The 12,331-nt window shown below is 40.5% G+C and overlaps 1 long non-coding RNA gene across 2 annotated transcripts in view; it reads right to left on the bottom strand.

The window, feature by feature from the left end:
- Positions 1 to 235: 235 nt before the first annotated feature.
- LOC149857232 (uncharacterized) overlaps positions 236 to 12,331 on the bottom strand; it is a 100,625-nt gene continuing 88,529 nt past the window's right edge. For both annotated transcript variants that reach the window (XR_016444207.1, XR_016444208.1), the window contains exons 2-3: positions 6,271 to 6,393; positions 236 to 1,536 (exon numbers count right to left, since the gene is read on the bottom strand). This is a non-coding gene — a long non-coding RNA (uncharacterized LOC149857232). The remainder of the gene's footprint in view (positions 1,537 to 6,270; positions 6,394 to 12,331) is intronic.

Genomic DNA, 12,331 nt, shown 5'->3' with positions numbered 1-12,331 from the left:
ACCCCATGCAGCGAGTCTAAGATCTTCCTTGTTGCCCCTGCTCCAGGTGATTGGCCTGAGGCAAGTCCTGGCCTCCTGGCTTCATGCCCACCTAGGCTTCACATCTCTTCCTTCTGTCACTATTCCTGATAAACCACTGGGGTGTGATCCCTCTGGTCAGAACTCTTCTCTCTTTCCCTAATGGCCCTAGGAAAGTCCTTTATAGGGATTGTCCCACAGACAGACTTACCTGGAATCAGATGTCTGGAACCCAGTTCTAGCAATCAAAGTCTCTTATGTCAGTTGTACTCCACCAGTTAGTCAGAATCTCAAATCCAATGCCTCTTCAGCCCAATATACTGCTCCAGTGGGCTTTAGTCACCAATCCATATAGCACAGCAGTCCCAATTTTGCCAATGACTGCCCTTTTGTGCTGTCTCTCTCTCTCTCTTTCTCCACACAGATATGCACCACTCCTGACTAGGAGGTGGTGCTCTCGGTTCCCTCTCCGGAGCAGTGGGTCTTTGCCCTTTTTCTTTTGACTTAACCTACTCCCATGAGGTCCAATCATCTTTGGCTTCCTCTTCCACCTGACTCCTCACCTCCAGGGATTCATCAGTCCCGGAGCTTCCAGAACTTCTAGGTTTATTTCCAGCCACCTGATGCAACTGCCAGGCACAGCCATAAAGCCTCCTAAGCAGGGAGCAGATTTACTTGGTTTCTGGGTCCCCTCGCTTGTCTCTGGAAAAGGACTAGTTCTCCTCCACTCTATGGCAAGTCTCCCTGCAGGGGAGGAATGGAGTTTTGGTGTGGATCTCTGCCCTGAAAAGCGGCAAGCCCAGCTGTAACAGGGGCCAGGGATCGGCCCCCTGTTACACTGTCATATAGTTGTATTACCACTGATTAAATATAAATTTGCACAATGTCTAGTGCTATAATTAACACAAGGTATCATCCTGGAACTTGGGGCATCTTTACATATGGTCCAGGGTGGGGACATTTTAATTAGAGTGGCTCTCAGGAGCCACTCTAATTAAACTGCCTGCAGCGTCCTGTGTATTAGTATCCCATGCCAGGGGATACTAAATACACAAGATGCTGCTCAAAATGGCAGCAGGACAAGCTTTAGTTGTCAAAATGGCAGTGGGATGAGCTCCACCTTTTCAGTGAGCTTTAGTTAAAGCACCCCGACCATGATTTTAAAGTGCAGGAACACTGAATACACGTGATGATGATGATGCTGGAGCATGCTAATTAGCACGCTCCAGCAGACTAAATTAAGCAAGTCTGCTCTGACACATGCTAATTCGTATGCATCAGAGCAGGTATTGGGCATGTGTGTAGGTGCCCTTGGATTCCAGGTTCATTGTCACAGTTTAGCCTGCTCCTTTCTCTTGTTGTTGCAGTTCTCTGATACCAAAAAATACAAAGGAAGATGTTGCAGTGGCTTTGTAATGTTTGTGTTTCCAGGTGGGCCAGGACAGTCTGTCACTGTGCTTTGAGGGTGCTGTTGAAGTTTGATGTACTTTGATGCTGCCTGAAGCACTATGGCATTGACTGGGGAAAAAAAAGGAATGCTGGTTACAAGGCACCTTCCACCTCTACAGCAGTTTCTTTGCACCATACAACTATGTCGTGCAATTACATTAAAAAAAATAACTGCAGCAATGCATGTCAGACACTCTCATAGCTCTGTGCTACCACACCCCCTCCACAAATATATGTCCCTCTTAACTAGCGCCTAGATTTTACCAGTATCTAGAAAAGCAAGATGAACTCCAAGCGACTAAATGGACACTGTAACACATTGCTAGGGTTCTACACGCTGCTCCAATGCATATCATACCTATCTGTATGTATGTCGCAGGTTGCATTTTCAAAAGTGCAAATAGAAACATACATTATTGCAAGAATAATTATAAGCTCTATGCAGAAGTCCCAGGGATGGGCCTAGATTTACCATGATAAGCTAACCTTTTAAAATTACAAGTTATTTTGTCAAATCTGGGATGAGTATCTGCACATCTTATACTTTAGTTTGTTTACCTAACTGGCCATATTGTTTCTCACTTCTCTGGATTTGCCTGTTCAGTTGTACAATTCCATTTTACATGCATTATTCCACAAGCAATTATTTAAAAAAGCCAACATGAAAAAGCAACAGCAGCTGCAAAATCCCAGCTGCAGGGTTTCATGGAGCACCCCTGTATCTGAAAGCCCCATCAGCTGAATGGAGCTCTCCCTGCATCAGCAATAAGGTGTGAAGGGATAAGGTATGAAGGTGGAATTATTCACCCTCATGGCCCACCTCTGTGGCTGCACCACTACTGTAGAGCAAGCTCCTTTTCAGACTTTTCTGAATAAGATGCACTTCCCCAATCTGTGAAGGGATTTAATGCACAATCCCACAGTCATGCCTCCTGCCATCTGTACCTTTCCCACTTGTATAGAGGAGCCCTTAGTAAGTACTAATAACAAAAGGAAATTGTTGGCAATAACATGACAATAAGAACAGATTGAATGACATGGCAACTGCAAGTCTTCATGACAGAATCACCAACATAACAAAGATAACTATTCAGAGCCTAAAACTGAAGTAAATAATTAAAGATCTATTGACCAACACATGTAAAAAAAAAACCCACAGATTTGACAAGCTAATTCATAATTCGAATAAGTTAGCAGAACAAAGTAAATGTAGGTTCACCCTTGGGATTAACCTCAACCAGCTAGCATGAACAACTACAAAGTAACATAATGTAACATATATTAAGATTCTATATATGACCTAAAATTGTTATTACCAACCCCTACTTTTACATTTCAAAATGCTTTAAAGGACACTGAGCATTGCCTTCTGAGAGGTCCTAAATTATGTTATTTCACTAGTATAAGCATTTATTGTCATTGCTGACTGTCTGCTTGCAGGCCATTTCCTTGGGGAACTATAATTATCATAACTCAGTTAACAAATGCATTAGCAAGTTGTTTACTTTAAGAACAGTTAAGTAACCTAATAGGGTCTTGGACTGAGTGAGATGACTTACAGACTTCAGTATAGTATTGCTCCATGCACTGTAGATAATAGGATAAGCTTCGGAAACATCAGTGGAATTTCAGTCTCCAATTTGAATTAGAAGTATGTGGTTTATAGGATCGGCTTAAAATAATCCAGGTAGCCAGTTTTCCTGACGGTTTCAACTGAATTGGACACATGTAAAAAATTAGCCTAGTTTAAAGAGCTATCCAAACCCTGAAAAGAGATGGAAACCTCTCTCAGTGTTTCTCATTAAACAAGTGTTCTAAATAATTTGATGGCAAAATGGGCCTGTATGCAACATGCACCAGACTGCAAACATTTGGGTTACATGGTTTTAGCACAGTCTGTATTAGAAGTTTATTTACCTACCATATAAACAGTGCACTATTTAAAGTTTGGATTTCTCTTTGCTCAGGAAAAGCAAGGTATGTTCTAGGTGAGCCCTGGCAGGTTAATGCTGTGGTATTGCTGCATGTGACAGGTTACCTAGCACTTTCAGCACTTTCTTTGTAGTGCTTCCTTAGCCTTTTTATAGGTTTCACATTCAAAGGAAAAACTAAGAATGCAGCATTTTGTGATCCTATTCACTTTGGTTACAGTCACTTATTGCTTGTTGAAATGCAAATGCAAAAAAGTACCGTAATAGAATTATTAACATTCATTACAGTTAAACTACTTTATTTACCTGAATCCAAGATAACCCTTAATTTAAGATGACCTCCTAATAATTAGATTCTAGTCATGGGGCATTTGTTTCCCCCTCTCCCATGCTCCCCTGGCTATGTGCCCAGAAATAAGCCCATTTTGGCCCAGGCAGACAGCATCTCAGCTCTGGCTTCAATCTGGAGTCTGGGGCCTGCCCAGTCCTGGGGTGTACTCAAAATCAAAGAGCCTTTTTTTCCCCTATTTGCTGACTGTGGGGGGAAGGACAAGGGAACCTCATCTTGGATTTGAGTAAATACAGTATTGCTTAAATGAAATAGGTTTTTGTGCCCAGCTGTACTTAATCTCTTTAGACATGTGCACCACAGGTTAATGACTAATATTGTTCTTTGGAGAATATGGAGAGATTTACATTTGCAGCAGAGTTTATCTTCTATATTTTGTTTGGACTAATTAACATCCCTAGAACTTTCAGAAGGGTCTTAGGAAGAAGAATTCACAGTTGGTTCAAATTGGAGTAGTTCCACTGACATCAACATAGTCCTGGGATAATTGGCATCAACATAGTCCTTAGATAAAGTCTTACCACAACTAACAAGATAATCCAAGAAGGAGGCATTAAAGCTTCAAATACAGTTTGTCTGTACAGTATGAGCTGATGTGCTGATTCCTCTCATGCTTTTCATGCTGTCTTGCATTCAAGGAGTCCAGAATTAAGTTATTATCTCTTGAGCTCATAGAGGCAAGTCCATTATCTAAGCTTGCCCTGTTAATACTTTATTCCCAAAAAGCAGCAGAACTCAGAGAAACAGTGAGATATTCTATCCTCGTTAGCAATAAGCCGGGAACGTTTCATGAAAAGATTCTTTATCCAAATGGTAGTTTTTTGTACTGATACTCTAATGACTTCCATATAAACATATCCTTAATCCTACACTTTTTCCAGTTAGTTCCCTGCATAAACCTGAGATCCCACATATAGAACGCCTATACAGTTGGTCCAATAAAATATATCATAAGGAAAAAAAACCCTGCCTTTCATATATTTCCTGGACCATCGTGGCTAAAACAACACTTCAACTTCATTACTTTTTAACATGTAGCATTACTTTTTACCATCTATTTTACCATCAAGATAGATACTTCAAACCAAATGCATCCTACCATTCAGTGAAGGGGTGTCCACAAAGAGGAGGAGAGAAAACATACTTCTTTCTGCTACATATGAAATGAAGTGATGGTTTATCTGTGGACAGTAATCTTATTGTGGACTGTCCTTATTGTCTTACTGTGGACTGCCCCTTGGCTCAGTCCCAGACTACAACTGCTTCATGATTACCAAGACTACCTCCTACTTAACATATCACCAAGCAGGCTCTCTCAGTCTTCTGGCAAGTACCACCCAGCAACTTCCCTATTTCTGCTCACCCAAGCAATGCTTATTTTCAGACCTCACCTCCCAGTGTTGCCAACTCGTACAATATTACTACAAGTCTCACAATGCTTCTTATTTTCTTAAGTTTCCAGCTCCTGCAGTTACCTCCCCTCACAGAGCCAAGAGCCTTCCTTCTGCGATCTTTCCCAACTCCACCTGTCACCCCACAGCTAACCTCAAAGTCCCAGGTACTGCCTACATGTCCCATCGTCCTCCTTCCTGGCATGCTATAGAGATACACAGGCTAATTCCAAAACGGAAACAGCGTCAGTACATCTACACCTCCATACCTCCCCAGGCCACATTTTCTCAAATGATTACTGCGTGGCAACAAAGGTACCTCATATGACATATAAGTGACATAATGTTACTGAGTAAGAATCAAATGGTTTAATAGTTTCCTCAGAGATTAAACTAATTACCTGCTTATAAGAAAAATACCAAGTGAACAGACAACAGGATCTGGTGAATGGTACACAACAGACTAAGAGCCCTTAGAAAATTTAGGAAACCTTTATCATGGGCTTCTCATTATCCCCATTTTTTAGCCTTACTCCCTCAACTAAAGCAACTGCAGCCATTTCTTCAGCCATTTCTTTCAGTTTAATAGGATGTTACTTTCTGGTTTGGTCACACAGGATTAGGAAAAAGGGCCTCCTGGTTCTTCCCACTCTGTTTCTGTTCCCCTATGTTTTCAAATTTCTTGTGAATTTAGAGTTTCCCATTTCTAAACTCTCTGGCTTGCAATACATGATGTGAGTTTAACACATCTTATTATTTTAGTTTCTCACTGAAAAGACTTTTCTCTCTAAAATGTTTTGGGTTGGTTTCTGCTGCGTCCATGGGAAGGAAATTTTAAGTCTTGATGCATTAAGTGCTGAGTGTCCTTATCACAATGGGATCAGGATCAGACTTGTTATGCTTTTCCCTCATCACTGCTGCTAGAATCAGAGGATGCAATCCCAGTCCCAATGAAGCCAATGAGAGTCTCAAAGGACTGCAAAAGAGGAATAATTTAAGAGACGACAGAAGGAAAAGCAAAAGTATCAAGGGACCTTCAGCAATGCAAGTAATAATATGCCCCAGTGCAGATACTTAACAATACCATCTTTAATTATATGATCAACTACTGTTTTTTCAACAGGATCCATACCTCATACAGTGGATGGGGCTTCAGAGAATAACTCAGCTTGAATGGTGAAGGAAGCTGTTGTTCATAGGGACCTTACCCCACTTGTTGCAGAAGCTGGAAAGCATGAAGAGAATAAAGCAGGAACTACAGGAAGAGAAAGAACAGTGATTAAGGCATGATTAAGGCAGTTCGGCAATTCCCTGTTGAAGTGGATTCTATCCACGTCTCTGCCATAGAGGACCTGTGTGACGACGAACAAGTTTCATTCTCTCTCTTAGGGTTCCATATTTGAGTTCCAGTCTCCCCCCAGTGTCGTTCCCAATGCCAATCTCGTCAAGTTCTCCATCCTGTTATAGGCCTCTTACTCTTCCATCTTAGCTTCAAGGTTTAATCTCCTGCTCCCTTTCTCTCCACAGCTCTCAGACCTACTTTCCTTGGTCAGACACCATCAGTTTCTCCTCTCCACACCAGATTCCTTGTCCCACCACACATAACCCAGGTCTGCTTCTTGTCCCCTTTGCATTCAACACAGGCAGCCCCCTCTTCAGTATTGCCCAGGAGCCAGGAAAGCGAGTTATTGAGAGTGCTGGAGAAGCAGTCTTCGGGATCACACTTCCAGTGGCTGGGAACTGTAATTGCAAGAGAAAGCCTCTGCAGCACTAAGCGGAAGTATACTTAATTGCTCAGTGAAGGAAGGAGCAGTGAAGGGCTGGAACATTTTGAATGAAAAATGAGTCTGCAGAAAATTTAGTTATCAAACTTTACAAAGTCTCTACTGAGCATCCACAAACTGAGATTAGATTTATTTTTCTGAATACATTGGCCAACTTTAGGCAGCAACTTGCATATTCCTGACACAAAGGCCACCATTCTGCCAAATGTCATGCCTCGCCTTCAAAAAGTGGAGGTGCTAGAGCTTCTCAGCAAAACAGGTGCTGGACTTTTATCAATATGTGCAACACATTTTCTCTGATCTCATCCACTGAAATGGCTGGATTACTGTAATGAATTTTTAAAATTACTTATCGGTCTTTGTATAAAATTGATGTGAGATTTGTAGATGAAAAAGCAGTAGGAGAGTGCATCAACAATCATGTTTATCAAATGGAGTAATTCAAGCACAGAGAAGTGGAATGTGCTGAGTAGGATAACGGTGTATTGTGGATTAGCACTGGCTGTAGAACCAAAAGATCTAGCATTCGCTTTCAAACTGAAGGTTTTCCCATCATTCAGCATGAAGGTAAGCCATGCTGCACATAGACGCTTGGATATATTATCTAGGTATAAACATGCACATTTTGTAGGGTGTGGATTAAATGAGACAGGTTCCACAGAATACCTGCTTCCAGTCAATAGGCACTTTACAAAATCTTCCAAGGAATCTGAGAAAGGTTGTTCTGGTGGTGTCCAGTCAAACCGAACCAAACAAATAAACACATTTTGTCTTTAAAAACAAATAAACCTGCAAAAAAAATCTTGGAAATGGCATATTAAATAGGTACAACTGTCAAAATATTTTAAAACTTGAAATATAAATGATGTTTCACATTAAAAAAGCAGAACACCTCTTCAAAGTTTATGTTTTTTCTCATTTTCTTTTGACCAGGGCTAAAAAAAGGATAAGCTTTAGTTAAAGCGCCACCACCATTTTAAAGTGCAGGGGTACTGAATACATATAAGTATGAACCTACCAAATTCGCTGTGGAAGTGGGCTACGCAGCAGGTCCTTTAATCTTGCAGGTTCCCCTGTGCACTCCCCCCTCCCCCTCCCATTGCTGGAAAGATCCACCCTACTCCTCTCAAGGAAAACTCAGGAACCTATACATGGCAAGCCTTTCATCTTAAATAAGCAAACCTTTAACCTTTGAAAAAGAAAGAATGAAAAAAGATTGAAGAAATAAGATGCTGACAATATTGTCATAAACATGTCATTCTAAATCAATACAAAGAAATGTACATTTCCTGCACACAATTATTGTAATGATGAACAAATTTAGCCATAAAGAATTTCCAAACCTAATCAAAATATAAAATCCTTCTGAAAAAGTAGCATAATTCAGAGGTATACAGAAGTGACACACTATAATCACAAATAAACACATACTTTTTCTTCCAGATCAACTATAACCATATTTTTTACTGCATACAATGCACCCCTTTTTCCTCCAAAAATCAGCTGGAAATTGGGTAGAGCATTATAAGCAAGGAAATAAAGTAAGAGAACTTTCTGCCTCTGCTGGTACAAAAATAAGCTACAGTGATATGTTTGAGGCTCCCTAGCTGCTGACTGTGGATACTTTCTCTTTGCCCCCCTAGCAGAAATACTTCCAGAAAAGTTGCTACTCAATTACTTACTGCTACTTACCGATATTTTCAAGGAAAAATCTTTTCTTCTTCATTCTGCCTTTCAAAAACAGTTATCTTATCTGCCTTTCAAAAGCTTATCTTATTCAAGGTGTTTTGCATGTGAGAAAATAAGGTATACACTTTCCCAATTATATATACGCATGGATTTTTCAACAAATTGACAAATTGATCATTATTAATAGAATGTTATAAGCTGCTTATTCAAGCTTAGCAGTAATATTTTATTAGATGTAGATACCAAAGTCAAGGTGATAAAAAAAATCTGTGGCTCAGAAATATGGATGCTGAAAAGTATCTTTATATTTGGTAACTATAATGGGCCAGCCCCAGCCATGGCTACTTTGGACTCCTTGGCAGTAAGTACAAAGTAGCTATAGAGTTACCAGGAAGGTGCAGCCAAGGATTCCTACTCAAAGGATGGCATGTCAGGTTATGGAGGGGAAGAGAGAATGTACTATGTCATTGATTCTGGTCTGGTGCAGCAGTCCCTGTGGCACCATTACAACTGGCATAGTTTAAAGCACCCCTAAGTTTGCTGCAAATTATGCAGGCAGCAATTCTTCCCCTGGCTGGCCAAGGATCAAAGGAGTGGAAAGGTGGCTGACTGCCACAGTTTCCTCCTGCTCTGCTTTCAGCTGCACTGTAGCCAAACTCAGCACAGCTGAGAACCCAGCCCTAAGTGTTATGTGTATCGTGCGAGTTGTGTACGATTTATATTGTACTTAATTTTTCATTTCCTTACTTTTAAGAGCTTGGGCTTTCTAAATAATGCAGTCCGTACATTGTCCCTTAACAAATTTACCTAGAACTTGAAATAGATTGTATCTGGAACAGGCTCCCAAAGGAGGTGGTGCTCTGGGGGTCTTCAAGAAAAGACTGGACAAACACCTGGTTAGGGTCACATGACACTAGCACTTTTTCCTGCTATGGACAGGGGGTCAGACTCAATGATCCATTGAGGTCCCTTCTGACCCTAGCATCCATGAATCTGTGTGTCTTGCAATTGTATACAGCATTTGAAGTTTATGAACAGGGTTCTCTCTCCCTCTCCATGGGTGTATATGTGTACATATACACATATATGCACACATGAGAATACTGGAAAGATAAGGAAGTGAGAATCAGATAGTTTCAAATGCTACTCTTAGGATGCAGCGTAAGTAGATCAATGAGAAAGACAAAATCCTAAGCAAGCTTTTAAAGACCTTTGCCTTTAAAAATACCTTTAACCAATAAGAACTGACTGACTAGAAGTTCAAGTAATTGAGTTAGGTGCTTTCTCCACTTGGTGCAGGACAGAATCGTAACAACAGAATTTGGTACCAGCTGTAGACTGGGAGACAAGCAGAGAGAGCTAATACCAGTTTAAATGAGGTGGAACAAAGGCACAAGAAGGCAGCTATAGATACGATGCTGGCAATATTTCTTAGGCAGAAAATAAGCAAATTTTATCACAGCATAAACATAATTCAAATGTTTGATTAGAGTCAGTAGCATTGCTGACTTCAAGACTGCTAGGTGTCATCATTTTTATTTTTCAGTGAAACCCAAGAGAAGGCAGAGATTTCCTAAAGTTACTTTGTCTTTCCTTCCAAATCCACAGATCCACATTTATTTTGGAAAACACAAATGTTTAGCTTGAAATTATTTTTCTTGGGAGTACTTAGAACTGATCCTGGCCTAACATACTTCAGAGAACTGCTGCCATTGGTTTCTATGGGATCGATGGCTTTCACTTACTGTGGTCCAATGTATTATAGTCTGCAAACTGCATGCCAGGTCACAAAGACCAAAGAGACAAAGAATTCCATCCCTGCATGCAAGGAAGTGTAGAAAATATATTCTCTTCTACATTTGTTTCTGCTTATCCTTGCTGTCTTTAAAAGGTAGGTGACAGCTCTCACAGGAGATTTCTTTTTCTCTCTTCTGTTGTGACTTGATGCAGACCTCCTTTCCAGTGACAGAGAATGCTAGACTGCATAAAGCCCAGAGATCTCTACAGCAGGCAGTCCACTAATGACTCAAAGTTTGTGTAAGATATAGAATGAGACATGCAGAAAGAGACAGAGAGACGGGGGGGTCGGGGAAGAGAACAGAATTAACAGTCCATTTCATTAGCCCATTAAACAATGTTCAGGAATCCTAGTGATCAAACTCCTTTTGACAGTTATGGCTAGCGCTATTATTTCAGCCAGGCATTTGCTGATTGGACAGTCTTGATATGCGTGGCTCCATTCATAAGCCACTACAAACCACCTTTATTCAAAAAGTGTATCATGTGGAAACTGCAAGAATACTTTCAGTGATTTGTTTGAATGGCTTATATTTTTTTTTCTGCAAAATTTTTTAAAAACTTTTTACTTTTAATAGCGAGTTTCAATTTCTCTTTCTTCCTTTCAATACCAGTTGCAAAAATTCCTAAAGTCATTGCCTGACTTCCAAATCATGACACATTTAATGATTTCCATTATTGTTCCAACAATCTGATCATTTCCATTTTATCTTGTTCACTGCCAGGACATCACTACAACATCTGTGCTTCTAAATTTTAGTGATGTCCCATTGCTTTCAAAGGAACATCATCCTGGCCACACATATCCTGTAATGCATTGTGCAAAAATGGAAATGTTATTATATTGGGTACATTTTTCTCATTCACCAGCAGCAAAAGGGTTAATTAGTTACTGTTCTTTATGTAATTCTAGGACAGTTATTCCCTCTTGCAGCTAGGTCGTGTAAGAGTCACAACCTGCCTGGCAGCCTCATGACTTTCTTCACAAGTTAACAGAATTCATTATAATTTCCAGCCACAAATAAAAGGCTTAATAAGTTCTGGGAGGTCCCAGTCATGGAAAAACTCACACACACAAGAAGAAAATCAGATATGCCAGCAACATTCAGGCTTGAGAGCAATTTATTACTCATGCAAAATCAGTTCTAGTTGGGGTTCCCATGGCTCTGGCCTTCTTTTTCTTGTGCAGAAAGCTAAGGCATCCTATTAAATATAAGTGGAATACTTAGAGGCTCTTAACCCAAGGACTGCAAGCATGTGTTCTGAGACACCACTGTCCAGTTAGCCGATCACGGACTGGCAAACAAGATTATCACTGTGCAGTTTGTTTTGTCAGATCTACTGTGTCCTTGGACAAGAATTTTTTAAGCTCTGAGAGCCATATCTTCCAGTGTTCAGTGGGACAGACTCCCAAAGATGTGTACGCCTGGTCCATTGGTAAAAAGAGAGGTTTATTAGATATTCCTCCTTTGTGAATGAAGGCCTCAGCTGCAGGTCATTGGAGCAGATTGCTAGGGCACTTGTAGACAGTGGAAAGAATGGCTGAGCCCAGCAGTGATGAATCAAGTAATTTCACGTACACTCTGTAAGAATATTTTGCTCAAAGAATTTGAACTAGCAGGTACCAGTGGCCAGATAGCATTTGTCAGAAGGGAAAAAATGCTAGCTTAAAAACCTGCTTTCAACAGACTTATTTCACTATGCCATCAATATTCTATGTAGTAATGTGCAAGCCACCATCCCACCATATAGGAAAACAGACACTGCCATTTTATCTTTGTTTGACTCTGTCATGCCTACTATTTTGTCTTTACTCTTTATGCACTGCTCAAAAACCTCTCACTTCCTCACCCATTCTAGCTTACCACTAGCCAGGAAACCACCCCATCTTCACATTTATCCTCCATCTATATGGCCAAAACT

Source organism: Crocodylus siamensis, chromosome 9 (assembly GCF_052110815.1).
Source record: "Crocodylus siamensis isolate JL-2025a chromosome 9, ASM5211081v1, whole genome shotgun sequence".
Classification (NCBI taxonomy): Eukaryota; Metazoa; Chordata; order Crocodylia; family Crocodylidae; genus Crocodylus; species Crocodylus siamensis.
This window is presented reverse-complemented; position numbering and strand designations above follow the sequence as displayed.